This window comes from Delphinapterus leucas, chromosome 17 (genome assembly GCF_059928025.1).
Source record: "Delphinapterus leucas isolate spDelLeu-1000000601 "Yukka" chromosome 17, BTC_Dleu_Yukka2, whole genome shotgun sequence".
NCBI classification, from domain to species: Eukaryota; Metazoa; Chordata; class Mammalia; order Artiodactyla; family Monodontidae; genus Delphinapterus; species Delphinapterus leucas.
The window spans coordinates 7,342,339-7,363,411 of NC_143145.1; the positions used below are offsets into that span (position 1 = coordinate 7,342,339).

The 21,073-nt window shown below is 48.7% G+C and overlaps 1 protein-coding gene across 4 annotated transcripts in view; it reads left to right on the forward strand.

The window, feature by feature from the left end:
• ZFAT (zinc finger and AT-hook domain containing) overlaps window positions 1-21,073 on the forward strand; it is a 244,589-nt gene that overhangs the window by 163,800 nt on the left and 59,716 nt on the right. The gene's annotated exons all lie outside the window — the stretch shown is intronic.

Genomic DNA, 21,073 nt, shown 5'->3' on the forward strand with positions numbered 1-21,073 from the left:
GGCAGGTCCCCTGTGTTGGCTGGCACTGGAGGGTGAGGTCAGGACACGCCAGCCTGGAGGAGAGAACTCGCCAACCTCCCTGACAGGCTGAGCACACAGTGCCAGTCTGAGAGGCACTTTCGGTAGCAGGTCTCACTGGAAGACGTATGTCGGTTGGCAGCCAACACTGGAATTGCTGTTTGTTATTTGCAGTTCATTATGTTTGCGAGGAAATGCAATCCACTCCTGTGGCTGACCACGTACCTCAGTTGCCTGTTTGCAAGGAAACTCGGGTCCAGCCTGTCCTGTTTTTCATTGAAGGCCCTGAGTAATGTGGTCCCTGGAAACTATTTCACACTGTCCGTCTGTACAGGGGCATCTGGTTGGGAGAAGCCGCTCTGCAGAGGGGACCTCTCACGTGCAGCCTCTGGCTTGTGGGGAGCCTCGCTCTTGTGATCCACCCAGAAGGGGAGCCCGGGATGGGCCTCCTGCCCCTCTGGGGGTGGATGTTGAACATCTCATAAGATTTGTGGCAAAAGAATGGGGAGGGGGATCTGGAACTGGATTCGTGGGAGGGTGCAAAATCTATTTTCATTACTATTTAAAAACAATCACTCCATTCCATGAATTTGATCATTTAACTACACAGCAAAAGACCTGACAAGAATCACGTCCAAGCGGGATACTCTTGTAGTCCTTTGAAGATCATAGGAGATATTGGCCGCCCGCATTGCTGTAAAGTGGGACTGAGTTGAGATCTCCCCCCTTGTCCTGCCCACAGACAGGATCGGGTGAAGCCTCCCTGTTCTGTTATCCCTTTAAGCTCCAGTAATCGGTGAGTTAACGGGATGTCTTTTTCTTGTTCCTGCAGAGGCTCTGTTGGACTCCTACTGTTAAACAGACCTCTCGCTGACTCTACCGAAGGCATGGAGGTTACAGGAGAGCCACCCATTCTTTTCCCTCTGCTCACCTCTCTCGCTCAGAACCTCATTTGTCCTCAGATCACTTGCCTGTGAGTGTGGCAGTGACACATAATTGTGACGTTATAATCGCTGATTTTTATTCTTTTCCTCATAACGAAACCCCAGCATCTTCATTGTCTCGTTTATTTATTCCACTTTCCCATGATGGTGGCTCTGCCATCGTTGTGGTTCATCTAAGGATTCTTTCCCGGAAGATTAAGGATACATATATAATGTTAAAAGAACTGATAGTAACTGCAGCTTCTGTTCTCTGGACGTAACTGCTAGTGTTTTCTATCCGTCCTCAGCATGTGATGGGAATGGCACGCCCACTTCACCCTCACTGGCTCCGTGGTGTAATTACAGTCATGATGGATTCATGCCTTTGGAAGGCCCATGCAGGGGAGCCACATGTCTTTTGTAGGTGATCAAATCCGATGCATATTGCAGGGCTGAGGGTATAGGCGTCCCCCGTGCTTCCTGACCCTCAGATGATCTAATTCTGGATTCTCTCTTAGTGGTAGAGATGCCTGCCATCCAGACAGACATCTTTTATCTTTTAATTCCCAGTCCTTTTGATTGCTATATAAATATGGAAGTCTCACTGACTCCTTTCTCTGTTTTTCCCTCTTATCCTACCCCTTCCTGTGAGGACCCGTTTTCAACTGCGTATTTTGATTAGTGAGGTTTGACTCCTGCCTAAAGAACTTCGCGGTGCAATTTATTTGATCCTGGGGCCCTGCCAGCCTTAATTATATCAAACTTCTAATTACACACACAGGTAGCCTCTTCAAATATTTGCATACTTCACATTCCTTACAGAGCGTTTGTCCTGCAGTTGCTGAGTGGTGACCTTCAGCATATAGGTCGAGACAGTTCCCGCAGGGTCTTGGCGATGGGTTCCTCTCCCCTGTCACTTAACGCCAGCTCTTGTCCTTCGTGAGCCTTCTTTAATTCTCCCTTAGCCATTTGAATCTTTTCTTTTTCTGTCTTAAATAAAACTTCCTTCAGAGAGTTCTGTTCCTGATATGATTTCTGATGGCTGATACTCAAAACTACTGCCTTTCATAGCTATTTTATGACTTGCTGAGCCCCTTTACTCCATAGCAGTGACTGAAAATTCCATTTCTTTGTGAAATTTTAAAAGTGAAAGTACATTCCATGATATATCTGTGGCCATATGGGAATTTGTCTGAAAAAATAGAGAATAAAGGCTTTTTCCCTATCCCATTCTGACACTCTTTTTCATATAGAACATCTTTAGCTGACCTGAAGATCTCAGTTATTGAACTTTGCTTCTCTTTCCCTTTTTCTATGACCCAATTTTCCCATTACGCCCCAAGAAGCTGCAGCTCGGTTGGTGCAATTTGCAGAATCCCACTTTACTTGAGTTTTAATACTGCTGTGCTTGTTACTGTTTGCTCGGGAGCCCATTTCCTGGTCCACGTCCTTGGCCAGGGCAGGTGGGTTTTATTTGCTTCCTCCCCTCTCTGCAGCTTCCCCTTGCTGGCTGACATCGCTCAGTCTGCTTGAGATTGGGGGCAAAGGCAGGGCTGTGATGGCCCTGGTCAGAGAAGCCAGAACTGTAGTCACCATCCGAAGGGCTCTGGTCCAGCCTTCCTTGGGTTTGGCCCAGGGCAGTGCTGCCGCAGGCTGGCCCTTGCGCTTCTCTCCCCCTGGGGCAGTAGCCTCCATGCTAGCCAGAGGCGTTCCCCTAAGCAGGACTCTTAGTGTCCTGCGGTGTGGACTCCACACCTCTTCCCCGCCCCCCCTCTATCCAGTTTCCCCATCTAGTAAATACACGCGCTCCACTCCAGCTGCCGGGGGTCTGTCTTCCCTCCTCGGCCTCTCTCAGCCCCACATCTGATCCATCAGCAAGTTTTCTCCCTGCTGTGGGCGCTCCCTTCACCATGCACCTTAAATCACCCCTCTGGCCCCAGGCTGCCACCTCCAGCAAGCCCTGACTACGGAAAACGCAGTCCCCGGGTGGGCAGCATCAGCACAGGGGGCTGGTTAGAAATGCAGAACGTCTGGCTCCCCCTCAGACTTGCTGAATCAAACTCTGCATCGCAACGTCGTCCCTGGTCACAGGCCTCGCTCTTCACCTGGCTCCTACCATCTCTCCTGCTGCTCTAAGATGCAGTTTTCAGACAGAGCGATCTTTTCAAAATGTAAATCAGATCCCGTCATCCCTCCCTGAAAACCCTCCAGTAACTTGAAAGTCTCCGGTAAACTGGGACAGGACCTCTCCCTGGCCTCCCAGTCCCGCAGCAGCCGGCCTCCCGCGGCATCTCCTCGCTCTGGCTGCACCGGCCCACCGGGCTGCTCTGTGCCCACCTCCAGGCCTCCGCGCCGGCTGCGCCCCGTGGCCCAGGCGCTCCTTCCTCCCCTCAGCGGGGCGGACTCCTGGTCCAGGGCTCGGCCCTCTCAGGTCCTGTCGGGCCCGTCCTCCAGAACCGCCCTGTGTTGGGAGATGTTACAGTGGAGTTGAGCCGGGGGATGGGCCAGGGGGGCCTAATCCAGTGCCCTGAGCCCTTGAAGGCAGGGCACTGCCTCACCTGGGGGCAGGCATCAGTGCGATTAGAAGCTGGAGGATTTGTGTTTTGAGCCACTGCCTTTATGGTAGTTTTATAGGTGGTGATAGAAAGCGAACATGGTCACGGGCCGCGTGGACAGAGAAGCGCCCCGTTGTTAACAGCTACGTGCCTGCGTCACCCGCCCTAGCCGCTCTGGTGCACCTGCAGCCCGGAGGCCTCAGGGGGCTTCCTGCTTCTCCAGGAGCCCCAAGTCCACCCCCCTGAGTAACCAGAGAAGTGGGTGGAGGCGTGGCCGTCCAGCACAAGAAGACTGCTCTGCCCCTTCCATGGAAAAGCAGAGGCTCAGAGAGGGAGCCCCACTGTGGGCCTGTCATGGACAGTGGCCTGGATCTGAGACTCTAGGCCGGACCACCCGGTCCGGTTGTGGCCCTGCCTCCCCAGTCGGGAAGTAGAAAGAGGATGTTTACAGAGGGGCTGGCCCTGGGCAGGGAGCCAAAGCTCTCCTCCCGTCTGTCTAGGTCGTGGGGAGAATGGGGGGTGGTGGGCAGGAGTCAGTTCTCAGAGACTCTACCACCAGCCGTATCTTAGTTAGCTGGTTTACCCACCCACCTTTTCTCCCCAGCAAGTTGGAGGAGGTCTGTAGCACTTAGCTCAGGGCCTGGCACATTATAAAGGCCTCACAAGCATTCAGAAGCACCGCTGGGGCATCAGACTCGGGAAGCCGAGCCGGGTGGGCTGGGGCTGCCCTCGTTGGGACCCAGCTGAGCAGCCTGGTGGTTTCCAGCTGCTGTGGGTGCCCCGCCTGGGGAGCCTCAGGCCTCTGAGACAGGGGCCCTCCCTGGATGAACAGTGCACGGGGGTCTCCCGAGAAGCCCATTTCGGGGGTCGCCCCGGGCCAGGTCACAGTGCGTGGAGGAGGACACAGCTCGGGGCCAGACGGCCTGGGTGTGACCCCGCGTCTGTCACTTCATAGTGTATGACTAGGGACAAAGCACTTCTCCTCTTTGAACTTCTGTTTTCTCATCTGTAAAGTGGGAAAATAATAGAACCTACCCCATGGGGCTAATGTACGGGTTATGCATAATTATGCAAATGAAGCAGTTGGCAGGGAGCCTGCCGCTGCTTAGGTCTAATCTTAGCTCCTGTCATAGGAGTGACATAGCTCCTTAACCCCTGTCTGAGCTCATCGAGTTGCTCATAGAATTCAGCCATAACTGTTTTGCTTCTGGAAGCTTCTGCTCAGCAAGCAGGTACTGATGCAGCCGTCCAGGCCCTGTGCTCAGCAGTAGGAGTCCCAGGGTGGATGAAACACTGCCTCCCTCATAGGAGAGTCTGTTGCTTGGTCCAGGCAGGTGGTTGCATTATGTAAACTGCCGTGTTTGTGGCTGGAGACAGTTTGACCCCTTACCACGTGCAGTTGTCGTGACATTCTGGGTCATTCCCTGGAGAAAGCCCTCGAGGAGGCTGATTTGGAAGAGCTGGAGCTGAGTGGCATCGTGCAACCGCTTGGCCACAGTAACGGGCAGTTGGGTGAGGAGCTCTGAGCCAGAAGGGGCACCAGACGTGAGAGCAAGCAAAGGGAGAAGGGCCAGAGAGGGTTGAGGTGGGCAGGTCTCCCTACTCGGAGAGAGAAGTACAAGTAGGAGGGAAACGGGCGAGTGGCTTTGATGAGCAGGAGGCGGCATCCATACAGAGCCTCAGGGCGGGGTCTTAGGCTGCTCACATCAGCGCACAGGGCGGGTGTCAACACTGCGTTGGCCTCAGAGTAAGACCATCGCAGCCCCTTGTTCTGTTCTTAGACCTACTTTGCCACTGAGGAACTTACCTGGGTGGGTTTGAGGGGCGATTGAAGTGGTGTATGTTTTGTTATGATAAACATTCTTTAAACAGAATGTGGATGTGCTCCATTACTGGGAATTTAGCCTGCCTTTCTCCCTTGGGTGAGGGCAGCGGCTTGGAGGTCCAGGGAGGAACAGGGTGCGTCCTGCCAGCTCCATGTCCTTGCCCATGGGGACTTGTGGAGGCTGCCCGTCACCTGTGTAAAAGGACAGGGAGAGGAACTGCTAGAGGAAACAGTTTGTTAAATCGGGGGGAGAAGAGTCTGCACCAGCTGAGGAGAGAAGCCCGTACCTCCCCAGCACAGAGCGGGTGGCAGAGGGAGGGGGTCCACTGCCGCATGTCTCCATGGAGCACCTGCCCGTCAGGTTGGGGGGGGCGGGGTCTGGTGAGCATCAAGAGGGTGGAGGTCTTTTGTCCTGAGCGCGTGCAGAGAGAGATGGTCGCCAACTGCCGTGCAGGGGAGTTCAGTGAAGCCCTGCCTCACCCCGGGAGTGGCCCATCTGTGCACGGGCTACCGGGCAGAGGTGAGGCTTTTGGAGAAGCATGGCCCCCTGGGCCGGGTGCTTGACAGGGGTGCAGAGCCCACGCAGTGCGTGGTACTAAGTGGAATTCAACGTAGTGTGCTGAAAGGTCACCAGTGTGCAGCATTATGCACGATAGACCTGTCTAAATATCAAGATATTCAGAGGCGGTCAGAAGCTACCTCCTGCCTCCTTCCCTGTCGCTGTGAATATGCTCTGTTTGAGCTCGGTTTGAAAAGATCTCCTGGGGCAGACATCAGAAGAATTCAAGTCAGGCATGTGTGGAGTGCCTACTATAAACCACGTGCTGTGTGGACATCGTCTGGGAGTGGGTGTGCTAATCGTGCACGCTGAGGGGCAGTGGGGAGGTGGGACTGGTGGGGACACCGCCCCTGGAGGGGATGACACCGCTAGCAGTTGTGAGCACCACACACTGCTTACCACTCACCTTGCACCAGGCCCCGGGCACCCCACCATCTCTTATTCTCACATGTGCTGAGACAGACCACGCTGCACTTCCCATTGTACCACCACTTACAAGAGAAGGAGGGATTGTTCTTTCCTCAGTCACGTGGTTATCGAGATCACACTCACCTGTGCTTGGACTCCTGGGAAACACAGGGTGTCCTGGCTGTGCACACCCTCTTTTCGCTGCTAAACTCAGCTGCCTACCGAGTTGGTTTGGCCAATGGGCAAGCCTTTCCATCCTCGTCCCATGGTGGGCTTGGGGCCAGTAGGAGGCACCTCTCTTCCCGTTTCCAGGCCCCTCTGTCACAGCAAAGAGAGTGGGATCTGTCTGTCCCCTGCAGGCCAGGACCCCATGGACAAGGCCGCCCTGTGCAGGGGGCTCCCGGGGGCTCTGGGGCCTCAGCATGGGGTGGCCGAGCGTCGGCCAGCTGGACCCTGCAGCGTCTCTGAGAGCCAGGGCACACACGTGGGGACTGGCAGGGACTGTTTTTAGTGAGTTGTCTTTACAACTCGGGCTTTGGACTGTTTATGGGGTCTACAGAAAAGAAAATGTCTGCTGTCTCCTTACAATCAAGAGAGAAATAGGGTGGAGGGGAGGCATTATGACGTCTCCTCACGAAAGATGCCTTGCCTGACGCAGGCATGCATCACAGCCCTCCTCACTTCCTGTGCATTCTTTCTTTTTTTTTTAAAACGCTTTAAATCTTCATTGATGTATGGAATGGTTTCTTCCTGCCTGTGAATATCTTTTGGTATTTCCAAAAGTTTCTCGCACATAATATTTACCCTTTTCTTCGGGTACCATATCTATGTGTACTGTTTTAGAGTTGGGAATTTATGATGCTTTTTTATAAACCACATTCGTTTAAGATAGTATTTACCATTTCCCTTTGTTTCCGACATATGCAATGCCACACCTGACCTAGGGTCGTGACAGTAAATGTGCTTGCTTATTAACCTTGTGAAATGGGTCTGCAGTCCCCATTTGAGAATGCTAGAGGAACCTCTTGTTTCGTTGCAATTAGAGCAGTGAGTGAAACCCTAACTGCTGTAAAAAGTAAGGTTCCTTCCCCAGAGCTTCAACACACATAGCGGAGTATTTCACATGAAGGGACTGACTGCAGTGTTCTTTTTTTTTTTAATTTAATTTAATTTAATTTTTTTATACAGCAGGTTCTTATTAGTCATCCATTTTATACACATCAGTGTATACATGTCAATCCCAACCTCCCAGTTCATCACACCCCCACCCCCCTACTGCTTTCCCCCCTTGGTGTCCATGCGTTTGTTGTCTACATCTGTGTCTCAATTTCTGCCCTGCGAACCAGTTCATCTGTACCATTTTTCTAGATTTCACATATATGCGTTAATATAGATACTTGTTTTTCCCTTTCTGACTTACTTCACTCTGTATGACAGTCTCTAGGTCCATCCACGTCTCTACAAATGACCCAATTTCGTTCCTTTTTATGGCTGAGTAATATTCCATTGTATATATGTACCACACCTTCTTTATCCATTCGTCTGTTGATAGGCATTTAGGTTGCTTCCACGACCTGGCTATCGAAAATAGTGCTGCAATGAACATTGGGGTGCATGTGTCTTTTTGAATTATGGTTTTCTCTGGATAGATGCCCAGTAGTGGGATTGCTGGATCATATGATAATTCTATTTTTAGTTTTTTAAGGAACCTCCATACTGTTGTCCATAGTGACTGTATCAATTTACATTCCCACCAGCAGAGGAAGAGGGTTCCCTTTCCTCCACATCCTCTCCAGCATTTGTTGTTTGTAGATGTTCTGATGATGCACATTCTAACTGGTGTGAGGTGATACCTCATTGTAGTTTTCATTTCCGTTTCTCTCATAATTAGTGATGCTGAGCATCTTTTCATGTGCCTCTTGGCCATCTGTATGTCTTCTTTGGAGAAATATCTATTTAGGTCTTCTGCCCATTTTTGGATTGGGTTGTTTGTTTTTTTAATATTGAGTTGCATGAGCTGTTTATGTATTTTTGGAGATTAATCCTTTGTCTGTTGATTCATTTGCAAATATTTTCTCCCCTTCTGAGGGTTGTCTTTTTGTCTTGTTTATAGTTTCCTTTGCTGTGCGAAAGCTTTTAAGTTTCATTAGGTCCCATTTGTTTATTTTTGTTTTTATTTCCATTACTCTAGGAGGTGGGTCCAAAAAGATCTTGCTGTGATTTATGTCAAGGAGCGTTCTTCCTATGTTTTCCTCTAAGAGTGTTATAGTGTCCGGTCTTACATTTAGGTCTTTAATCGATTTTGAGTTTATTTTTGTGTATGGTGTTAGGGAGTATTCTAATATCATTCTTTTACATGTAGCTGTCCAGTTTTCCCAGCACTGCTTATTGAAGAGACTGTCTTTTCTCCATTGTATATCCTTGCCTCCTTTGTCATAGATTAGTTGACCATAGGTGCGTGGGCTTATCTCTGGGCTTTTTATCCTGTTCCATTGATCTATATTTCTGTTTTTGTGCCAGTACCATACTGTCTTGATTACCGTAGCTTTGTAGTATAGTCTGAAGTCAGGGAGTCTGATTCCTCCAGCTCCGTTTTTTTCCCTCAAGATTGCTTTGGCTAGTCAGGGTCTTTTGTGTCTCCATACAAATTTTAAGACTTTTTGTTCTAGTTCTGTAAAAAATGCCATTTGATAGGGATTGATAATTTGTAATTTGTTAGGGATAATTTGTAATTTGATAGGGATTGCATTGAATCTGTAGATTGCTTTGGGTAGTATAGTCATTTTCACAATGTTGATTCTTCCAATCCAAGAGCATGGTATATCTCTCCATCTGTTTGTGTCATCTTTGATTTCTTTCATCAGTGTCTTATCGTTTCCTGCATACAGTTCTTTTACCTCTTTAGGTAGGTTTATTCCTAGGTATTTTATTCTTTTTGTTGCAGTGCTGAATGGGATTGTTTCCTTAATTTCTCTTTCTGATCTTTCGCTGTTAGTGTGTAGGAACGCCAGAGATTTCTGTGCATTAATTTTGTATCCTGCAACTTTACCAAATTCATTGATTAGCTCTAGTAGTTTCCTGGTGACATCTTTAGGATTTTCTATGTATAGTGTCATGTCATCTGCAAACAGTGACAGTTTTACTTCTTTTCCAATTTGTATTCCTTTTATTTCTTTTTCTTCTCTGATTGCCGTGGCTAGGACTTCCAAAACTATGTTGAATAATAGTGGCCAGAGTGGACATCCTTGTCTTATTCCTGATCTCAGAGGAAATGCTTTCAGTTTTTCACCATTGAGAGAGATGTTTGCTGTGGGTTTGTCATATATGGCCTTTATTATGTTGAGGTAGGTTCCCTGTATGCCCACTTCTGGGAGAGTTTTTTATCATAAATGGGTGTTGAATTTTATCAAAAGCTTTTTCTGCATCTGTTGAGATGATCATATGGTTTTTATTCTTCAATTAGTTAATATGGTGTATCACATTGATTGATTTGCATATACTGAAGAATCCTTGCATCCGTGAGATAAACCCCAGTTGATCATGGTGTATGATCCTTTTTTTTTCTCTCTTATATCTGTTGAGGCAAGAACTGTTAGTCGACTCTACTTTTATTTTACTCTCATTAAATTTTCCTATTATGGTAGTTTTTTTTTTTTTTTTTTTTCACGGTACACAGGCCTCTCACTGCCGCGGCCTCTCCCGTCACGGAGCACAGGCTCCGGACGTGCAGGCCCAGCGGCCATGGCTCATGGGCCCAGCAGCTCCGCGGCATGTGGGGTCTTCCCGGACCGGGGCACGAACCCGTGTCCTCTGCATCGGCAGGCAGACTCTCAACCACTGCACCACCAGGGAAGCCCCGGTAGTATTTTTTATAAAGGGATTTATAAATTGAATTCAAAGAAACTTCCACTGAAGAGACTCAACAAGTAAAAATAATTACTGAAATAATTGTTTAAAGAAAGTATTTCCCCAGAGAAGTCTTCACCAAGTTTATGATCCTTTTAATGTGTTGGTGGATTGTGTTTGCTAGTATTTTGTTGGGGATTTTTGTATCTATATTCATCAGTGATATTGGTTTGTAATTTTCTTTTTTTGTAGTATCTTTGCCTGGTTTTGGTATCAGGGTGATGGTGGCCTCATAGAATGTGTTTGGGAGTGTTCCTTCCTCTGCAGTTTTTTGGAAGAGTTTGAGAAGGTTGGGTGTTAGCTCTTCTCTGAATGTTCGATAGAATTCACCTGTGAAGGAATAAAGACACAGACTAAGACAATGGACTTGAGGACACGGGGAGGGGGAAGGGTAAGCTGGGACGAAGTAAGGGAGTGGCATGGACATATATACGCTACCAAATGTAAAATAGATAGCTAGTGGGAAGCAGCCACATAGCACAGGGAGATCAGCTCAGTGCTTTGTTACCACCTAGAGGGGTGGGAGGGAAACGCAAGAGGGAGGAGATATGGGGATATATGTATATGTATAGCTGATTCACTTTGTTATACAGCAGAAACTAACACACCACTGTAAAGCAATTATACTCCAATAAAGATTTTTTTTTAAAAAATTGCATGGGAACAATTACCAACAAGTTACTGCGTAGTTGGGGCTTTGATAAATGAACAATTTAATTGAACTGAACTCAAAGGCTGCATTTACAGTGATTCTAAGTTTTGGAATTCAGTGCTTGATTTGCATTCCATAGTAAAACTTTTACTCTGAAAAATGTTTTAAGAGGATAAATATTGCTACTGAAATTCCACTAGGAAAGGTAAATGCAGTGCTCTCAGTGGTTTTCTGTAGGTGTGAAGTAAAACCTTTAAGACATACTGTATCGTGACTTTTGTTAACAAGATACTGTGATGTGTTTAGGCTGCCTTGAATCCAGAGATAGTAGATCAAAACTCCACACATCAGTGACTCATAGGTTTAAGAAACTTTAGGCGTCTGGCATGTCATTATTTTTCAGAAAAATTATTATTTGTACTATTTTGGAGGGGGACCCTGAGACACTGATTTTACCTTCTTGGGTTATGTAATATTTTAACTATCTTAATGAGCTTTTTGTTGACAGCAGCCCCAAAATATGACAGTACTGTCTCTTAAAACTCAAGAACTAAAAAGTTTCCAAATATATTCATTTAAAAAATATTCTCTGTGCTATGAGAACCAAATAAAATGTAACACATTAAATAAAGTTCTTCCTATTCAAAAAAAAAAAAAAGAATTTACCTGTGAAGCCATCTGGTCCTGGCTTCATTTGTTGGATGATTTTTGATCACAGTTTCCATTTCGTTACTTGTGATTGTTCTGGTCATATTTTCTATTTCTTCCTGGTTCTTCCTGGTTCAGTCTTGGAAGGTTATACCTTTCTAAGAATTTGTCCATTTCTTCCAGGTTGTCCATTTTATTGGCATAAAGTTGCTTGTAGTAGTCCCTTTGGATGCTTTGTATTTCTGCGGTGTCTGTTGTAACTTTTCCTTTTTTCATTTCTAATTTTATTGATTTGAATCCTCTCCCTCTTTTTCTTGATGAGTCTCGCTAAAGATTTATCAATTTTGTTTATCTTCTCAGAAAACCAGCTTTTAGTTTTATTAATGTTTGCTATTGTTTTCTTTGTTTCTATTTCATTTATTTCTGCTCTGATCTTTATGATTTCTTTCCTTCTACTAACTTTGGGTTTTGTTTGTTCTTCTTTCTTTAGTTCCTTTAGGTGTAAGGTTAGATTGTTTATTTGAGACTTTTCTTGTTTCTTGAGGTAGGCTTGTATTGCTATAAGCTTCCCTCTTAGACCTGCTTTTGCTGCATCCCATAGGTTTTGGATTGTCGTGTTTTCATTGTCACTTGTCTCTAGGTATTTTTTGATTTCCTCTTTGATTTCTTCCGTGATCTGTTGGTTATTGAGTAATGGATTGTTTAACCTCCACGGGTTTGTGTTTTTTACATTTTTTTCTCTGTAATTGATTTCTAATCTCATGGTGTAGTGGTCAGAAAAGATGCTTGATATGATTTCAGTTTTTCTAAATTTACCAAGGCTTGATTTGTGACCCAGGATGTGATCTGTCCTGGAGAATGTTCTGTGCGCACTTGAGAAGAAAGTGTAATCTGCTGTTTTCGGATGGAATGTCCTATAAACATCAGTTAAGTCTGTCTGGTCTAATGTGTCATTTAAAGCTTGTGTTTCGTTATTAATTTTCTGTCTGGATGATCTGTCCATTGGTGTAAGTGAGGTGTTAAAGTCCCCCACTATTTTTGTGTTACTGTCGATTCCCTCTTTTATAGCTGTTAGCATTTGCCTTATGTATTGACGTGCTCCTATGTTGGTGCATATATATTTATAATTGTTATATCTTCTTCTTGGATTGATCCATTGATCATTATGTAGTGTCCTTCCCTGTCTCTTGTAACGTTCTTTATTTTAAAGTCTATTTTATCTGATATGAGTATTGCTACTCCAGCTTTCTTTTGATTTCCATTTGCATGGGATATCTTTTTCCATCCCCTCACTTTCAGTCTGTATGTGTCCCTAGGTCTGAAGTGGGTCTCTTGTAGACAGCATATATATGGGTCTTGTTTTTGTATCCATTCAGTGAGCCTGTGTGTTTTGGATGGAACATTTAATCCATTCATATTTAAGGTAATTATAGATATGTATGTTCCTATTACTAGTTTCTGAATTGTTTTGGGTTTATTTTTGTAGGTCCTTTTCTTCCCTTGTGTTTCTCACTTAGAGAAGTTCCTTTAGCATTTGTTGTAGAGGAGGTTTGGTGGTGCTGAATGCTCTTAGCTTTTGCTTGTCTGTAAAGCTTTTGATTTCTCTGTTGAATATGAATGAGATCCTTGCTGGGTAGAGTAATCTTGGTTTTAGGTTCTTCCCATTCATCACTTTAAATATATCATGCCACTCCCTTCTGGCTTGTAGAGTTTCTGCTGAGAAATCAGCTGTTAACCTTATGGGAGTTCCCTTGTATGTTATTTGTCGTTTTTCCCTTGCTGCTTTCAATAATTTTTCTTTGTCTTTAATTTTTGTCAGTTTGATTACTGTGTGTCTCGGTGTGTTTCTCCTTGGGTTTATCCTGCCTGGGACTCTCTGCGCTTCCTGGAATTGGGTAGCTATTTCCTTTCCCATGTGTTCCACTATAATCTCTTCAGGTATTTTCTCTGGTCCTTTCTCTCTCTCTTCTCCTTCTGGGACCCCTATATTGCAAATGTTGGTGCATTTAATGTTGTCCCAGAGGTCTCTTAGGCTGTCTGCATTTCTTTTCATTCTTTTTTCTTTATTCTGTTCTGCAGCAGTGATTTCCACTATTCTGTCTTCCAGGTCACTTATCCGCTCTTCTGTCTCAGTTGTTCTGCTATTGATTCCTTCTAGTGTATTTTTCATTTCAGTTATTGTGTTGTTCATCTCTGTTTGTTTATTCTTTAATTCTTCTAGGTCTTTGTTAAACATTTCTTGCATCTTCTCCATCTTTGCCTGCATTCTTTTTCCGAGGTCCTGGATCATCTTGACTATCATTATTCTGAATTCTTTTCTGGAAGGTTGCCTATCTCCACTTCATATAGTTGTTTTTCTGGGGTTTTATCTTGTTCCTTCATCTGGTACATAGTCCTCTGCCTTTTCATCTTGTCTATCTTTCTATGAATGTGGTTTTCCACAGGCTGCAGGAGTGTAGTTCTTCTTGCTTCTGCTGTCTGCCCTCTGGTGGATGAGGCTATCTAAGAGGCTTGTGCAGGTTTTCTGATGGGGGGGACTGGTGGTGGGTAGAGCTGGCTGTTGCTCTGGTGGGCAGAGCTCAGTAAAGCTTTAATCCACTTGACTGCTGATGAGTGAGGCTGGGTTCCCTCCCTGTTGGTTGTTTGGCCTGAGGCAACCCAGCACTGGAGCCTACCCGGCTCTTTGGTGGGGCTAATGGTGGACTCCGGGTGGGCTCAAGCCAAGGAGTACCTCCCAGAACTTCTGCTGCCAGTGTCCTTTTCCTCACGGTGAGCCACAGCCACCCCCCGCCTCTGCAGGAGACCCTCCACCACTAGCAGGTAGGTCTGGTTCAGTCTCCCCTGGGGTCACTGCTCCTTCCCCTGGGTCCCGATGCGCACACTACCCTGTGTGTGCCCTCCAAGAGTGGAGTCTCTGTTTCTCCCAGTCCTGTCAAAGTCCTGCAATCAAATCCCAATGGCCTTCAAAGTCTGATTCTCTAGGAATTCCTCCTCCCGTTGCTGGACCTCCAGGTTAGGAAGCCTGTTGTGGGGCTCAGAACCTTCACTCCAGTGGGTGGACTGCTGTGGTATAAGTGTTCTCCAGTTTGTGAGTCACCCACCCAGTGGTTATGGGATTTGATTTTATTGTGATTGCGCCCCTCCTACCGTCTCACTGCAGCTTCTCCGTTGTCTTTGGATGTGGGGTATCTTTTTTGGTGAGTTCCAGTGTCTTCCTGTCGATGACTGTTCAGCAGTTAGCTGTGATTCCGGTGCTCTCACAAGAGGGAGTGAGTGCACATCCTTCTACTCCACCATCTTCTTTGCAATGCTCTTTTTTTCTCTTTTTGTTTGTGCATGGGCTAGTGTCACTTGCTCGTAGGGTGCAGCATGCAGAGGCCTCGTGCAGACCTTTAGACCACTGTTGCTCCTGCGAAATGGCGGCAGGGCCACCTCAGCTCGGCGGGCCATGCAAGACACTGCCAGGTGTTCTTTTTCATTCTTGTCTGGTTGTAGTGTTTGGATTTTTGTCTGCAGCCCTCTAATTCTTACCGTATCATAGAGGCCGAGAATTTCCACCGTGGAAGGGACCTTAGAAAATGTTCACATTCTTCTGATTATTGGAAATGCTACCGTGTTCAAGACCGGGGCATCTCCTTCAGGAAACCACCCCTGACCACTGCCCACTCTGACCTCTGCCCACCCTGGGGGTCCAGGAGAAGTGTCCTGTCTGCCCCCTCCACTAGTCTGCAAGCCCTTTCAGGATGGGGGCATGGGGGGCGCACAGTTCTGTTTCCAGCTTCCAGCAGAGTGTCTGACACATTAAATTCTCCTTATAACAGGAGGCTGAGAGGGCATCTGAAGTACATGGGGACTCAGCATATGACAGATGAGAGCCAGAGGCTTGTCAGGTGGCTTATTCAGTAAATGGCTGACCGTTCAGAGTTGTCCATACAGAGGCCACGGTCTGTCTGTCTTGCAGCACAGGTGCTAATGTAACCGCACATCCCTGCTGCAGCCACGGTAGCACCTTTCCTGGCCAGCAGACCATTGCAAGCACTGGTCCTTCAGATCTACTTCCGATTTTAAAGCTTGTCTTCTGCCCCTCTTCTGGTGTGTCACTCGCTCTGGGCCTGATAACTTTTGCCTGCCTGCCTGCTGGACGTTATCATCAGGTGAGGCTCCGTAGGGCCTGATCACACGTGAGGACCCCGGCAAGGAGCGCTTACGCTGCAAGCTCTCTTCAAAATCAGACCTTGTCTCCTTAGAAAACCGGCCTCGCTCCAGTGTCTGCATCCACCTTCCGCAGGGTTTGCTGCGTTCACTCTGCATAGTAACTGTCATTCCTGCTGGTACAGGAGGAAACGCTGACTTGGGACCTCTTGCCTCGTCTTCTCTCGTGGTGCAGGCTGCGTGCCCACCCTCTTCTCACCTCCCCCTGATGCGCTTCTCTTGAGAGTTTAGTTTCTCCACAGCTTTTCAAAGTGCCTGCTCTGTGCCCAGCACGGCGCTAAGAACCATCCTGTGCTTTTGAAGGAAAATGTTTTCTCGGCCAAAACACCTTGTGGCTTTTGGAAGAAGCAATTCTGCGTCTTCCTTCTTTTTCTTTTTTCCTTTCTTGCTTTTTGCCTCATTTTTCCCAGTTATTAAAGGACTGTATTATTTTAAAAATTTAGGTGACAGAAAAAAGAGAAGAGGGGCTCATGGTTGTACAGCACATAGACGCCCACGAGGAGTGCCGACCCCCCTCTGGTGCGGGTGTGGAGCCCGATGCCACCTGTTCAGGAGGTACTGGCTAGGCCCTTCCTCGTGCCAGGCCACATCACAGGTGCTGGAATAAAGTGGCCAAAACACAGCCCAGGTTCCTGCTTTCATGAAGCTCACGATGATGAGCAGGTAGATGAACAGGTGATGTGACTCCCAGGGGCGACAGTGCAGTGAAGGAACGAGGGCAGGAGAGGCCGGAGTGTGCCCGAGGCTGCTGCTGCTGCTAGCGGGGTGGCTCTGGGAAGTCCTGTTGGACGCGGTGACAATGGAGCGGGAGCCCAAAGGGAGTGAGGGAGGGGCTCCGAGCAGGGCAGCCACGCTGGGGGAGGACCCAGGAGGCCAGGAGGGCACTGGGCATGGGGCGGCAGCTCCGGCCAGGCAGGGTCTGGCCGGGCACGGATGCCTAAGGGGCTGTGCTCAGTGAGGGGACACACAGTGTGGCACGTAGGGTTGTGTGCTGCCCTCTTCACTCATTCACACATAAGCCTTTTCTCACTTATCGCAGAGCCTGTAGGGCATGAGGGAGGTGCTGAGCATCCACGTCTTAGATGACAGGGCCCTGTCTGTGTATTTGGGAGGCGGTGCAGCGGAGCAGAGGTGTGCAGACTGGGGCACAAGCGACCCCACCCACATCCCAGCTATCCCTTAGCCGCCGTCATCTCCGTGGAGGAGATGGGGTCTCGGTGGGAAGCTGCTCTCCCACGAGTACAGAGCCCAGCAGAGTACCCTGGTCTGTTAGAGATCTGGTCTAGATTCTGGAACACTTGAGGTAGGCAGAGCTGCAGAACTCAGAGGCTGACTTAGTGAATAATTTGCACAGTCCTGTAGGTTAAGGTTTTCCATTAAGCTGTCTATGCTGCCGATAATTCAGCTGGAAGATGTGTTAGGTACAGCACTTGGGGAAGATGGAGCACCCATCTCGGGGATAATGACGCTGTGAAGCCAGATTATTTCTACCGTGGAGAACAATTGTAAGCCTGTGCTAGTAGATTAAACTGCTAGAGTGATGGTTTTGAACAAAGAAAATGGTCGAGAGCTATACAGCCAGCCATAGACTGATTGGGGTGGGCAAAGAGTAATAATTCAACCCTGTTGATCTATGGCATGTAATTCCTTTAGTCGCTGCCACACTACAGCAGCTGAGGAAGGTCCCTGGACCTGAGGTCACCCAGACTAACGTCCGGATTTTGCTACTTTCCAGCTGTTTGACCTTAGATGAGTCACCAATCGTTAGAGGTTTCATTCAGAGACGCGCAAAAGCCACGAGATGCTGCGCGCAAATGATTGGGATGAGGCCGGGAGAGTGTCCACTGGGTTTCACGGGGACGGGGAAGGAATGCCATGGTTTGCAGAAACACAAAGCCAGACAACAAACAGAGTGGAAATCATGTAACAGGTAGAGTGCGGGAAGTGGGAGGAGGGGCTTGCTCTGCAGGGAGCCTCCGTGCCTCCCTCTGTAACGCAGCCCTCCTCCACCCCGGCTCCTGTTTCTTCAGCCGTACGTGAAGCGGGGCCTCTCCGGGGCCGGCGGAGCTGCTCACGCAAGCTCGTGACAACGTGAACTTGTGGTGAGTTAGGCTTTGGACGCCCCGCCTGTTACAGCTGTGTCATCTGGAGGGCCACTCTTCGCAGGACTTCTGTGAACTGGACATTTATCTTTGTCTTCGTCACTCTGTCTGCTGAATTAAGCCCAACGGACCGTGTTTGGAAAGTTTATTTTACTCTTATAATTAGCAGTGGACAGACACACAGCCCCTGGGAGCCTCCCCTGTGCAGACACACTCGAGGTCTGGGGTCCCTTGCTCAGCTAGGAGCAAAACCTCAGTGCAGACGAGGGGCCCGTAGGAGACGCAGGATGGGGATGTAGGAGTCCTCCGGGCTTTGAGGGAGGGCACGAGAAGCGTGATGGGGAAGCCTGGAATCGGAGGGTTGTGGAAGCAGCGAAGAGGGCGTCTCAGTGAGTAAAGCTGAGGTTGGCTCAGCAGTGTCAGACAGCAAAGGACTGTGTGGAGAGGTGAGGATGGCACTCTGCCCAGTGGGCTTGGTGACTGGGAGGTGGCAGTCGCCCTGGTGGGACTGTGGGCACATGCCTGCCCTTTGCCGCCTTCCCTCAGCCTGCCATGCCTTTTCCCACCATCTGCAGACAGCGCCTTCCACGAAGTGGCCCCGGGCCCTGATGTGACAGAGTTAGCATGTAATTGCCCTTATTTCGAGCACGGTGGCCTCATGTTGGTTTCTGCCCTTCTTCCACATCTGTGGGCAGTGGCCACGCCTCAGTCGTCCTGGGACCTCCTGGGACGGCTCCTGGGTGTGTGTCCACCCCGCTGCCATGGGAACAGGAGCTGCAGCCTCTGCTCATCAAAGCCCTGGGCCTGGCAGGGATCTCTTTGTCCGGGGCAGTAGTGTCAGCCCTTGTCAGTACTCAGCCATCGAGGCGCTAGAGTTGTCCAAGAGGAGAGTGAAATCTTAGGCTGGACGTCTTCCTCATTTTAGGCTTCATTTCTGATGATGGCAATCACTGTGTGTGAACGACAGTGCCAGGAGGGTATCTCAAAGCTCGTGTATTGGTTGATCTCACCCTTTTTCTTTGTCACCATTGTGTCATCTGTTTACCTGAAGTGCATCAGCTTGTTTTGCGCACCTGAGGCTGGGACCCCAGCATAAATCACCCATGCCGCCTGACTTCTTTCTTCATGTAGAATTTACTGACAGTTAAGAGGAAAGCATTTGTTGAGTATTCCTTCCCCCTTTCCCACCCTTCTGTCAGGTACCTTCTTTCAAAGTGAAATAAATCAATATTTACTTCTAAAGTCTCGGTTCACAGTACATTTTCCCATTTAAATGAAATTGAAACAAACAGTAAAAGAAGAAGAAGAAGAAAAAGGCCTCCATCTACTGCAGAAAAACAGCTCAGGCTAAATGGATTAATACTTTGCACTCAGGGTATCTCTCTGGCTTCTGGTAAATTCCGTCAGTCCAAGTTAAAGGTTCCTTCCAATCAGTAACTTTGTGTGGAGCCCACCGCAGAGGTGCCTCATCCATTTTCTTCTCTGCATTATACATGACCCCGTCTGACACAGCCCTTCCTGCTGTCAGGGAATGACACAGGCACAGGGCCGAGGGAGACCCCTGGAAGCCCCATGGGGCGTTCCCAGAGACGGCGTGGGGTCGTGGCTTGTTACAGAGGGCCAGGCAGGGAGGAGACCGTCCCACGCCAGGCTCCAGCTGGGAAGGGAGTCAGAAGCGTCATGAATGGGAGCTCACGGAGGCCACCTGAGCAAACCCACTGCTTCCAGTCTCTCCTGGGGGTCCTGGGAGTCATTGCTCCTTCTGCCCTCTCTGCCTGGAGTCCCATCCCATGCCTCCTCCGGAGGCTGCCCTGGCACTCTGTCAGAGCATCGCTCGGTTCCTGTGTCTGCCCCGCTAGACTGGTTTTCCGCCATGTGCTGCCTGAGCGCCCATCAGGGCACCTGCACCCAGTGGAGCATCGTTGCACAAATACTGGGTTCTTGCTCCGTGCCAGGCATCCGCCCTGCCCACCTGGCTCTGGGAGAAGAGCTGTGCCAGGGCAGTGCCGTCTTAGCCCTCATGGAGCTCAGTCCACTGGGACCTGATAAAATGACAAAGGTTTTGTTGAATGAATGAATAATTGACATGCCGCAGTACCTTAAGAAAACGTTGTTCAGTACACGAATGAAGACACCAAAAGCGCGGTGATGTTATTAAGCACCCACTTTGCATACGGAATCTTCTTCAGTTCTCCTAGCCATTCTCTGAAGTGGGCATTTTCGTCCCTATTTTACAGATGAGACACCTGAGAGTCATAGGGGAGAGTGGGCAAGGCTCACAGCTAAGCCCCGCGAAGTGCAGGTCAAAGTTCTTTCCACCTCGCCGTTCGGACCCCCTGGGGAAGGCCGGTCTCTGTGACATCCCTCCCTACATCTGAGGGCTCTCGTTCCCCAGCTCAGCAAGTCCAGGCCCCTTCACTGTCCTCCTGGGCTGGTTTTCTAATCCTTCAGTCATTCTTGCAGCTCTTAGGGTCTCAACACTTTCTAAATCTTTCCCATATTGTTTGTATCATTGCTCTTCTCAAAATCAAAGACAGTTGTAAAACAGACCAGAGTCCACAGTCAGGGAGCTGGGGCCTTAGCACCAGCTGGAATTTGGCCTTGTCTGGAATCTGCCTGCTTGGAGCTACAGAGAAAGGCCCGCCCGTAGGAGTGAGCAGGCCCCTCCACTGACAGAGCCCCGGGGCAGTGAGTGCCCATCAGCAGACCCCTCCCGTTGCTCTGAGGCACTAGTGTTGGTGGACGACACCTGGGCAAAACCAGGCGTGCAAGGGCGTGTACTCCTGCCTGGTGTGCTGTTGATCTTCTTCATACACAGAGCTGAGCTCCCAGAGTGTGTGGAGAGACAGATAAGCCAGGATAAACTAGTCCCTTTTTCACCACCAAATGGACCAGCTATGAATTTCCAGGAGACCCCGCACCCAGCCCTCTACACGGTTGCAGGAAGTAACTCCTAGAGTGCCTCGGCAACTCCCACGCCTCTGGGAGGCATCACGAGAAGAGCTTGGACTGGGTGTTTGAACTTGGGTTCCACCATTAGCCCCAGCTGGGGCCCCTGACCACGTTACTTTGCACCGGTGAGCGCCGCTCTCCTCATCTATAAACCGGGGGTGAGAGCAAGCGTAGAGCATTGCTGAGATGATTCTGTGCAGGAAGGACCAGCTCCTGGAATGTGCCAGATGCTCCATAGGCAGTCGCTGTGATTCTCTTGTCCTGCTGGACCTGGAAGTGGGGCCCGTGTGACCTTTCTCTTGCCCTCCCACAG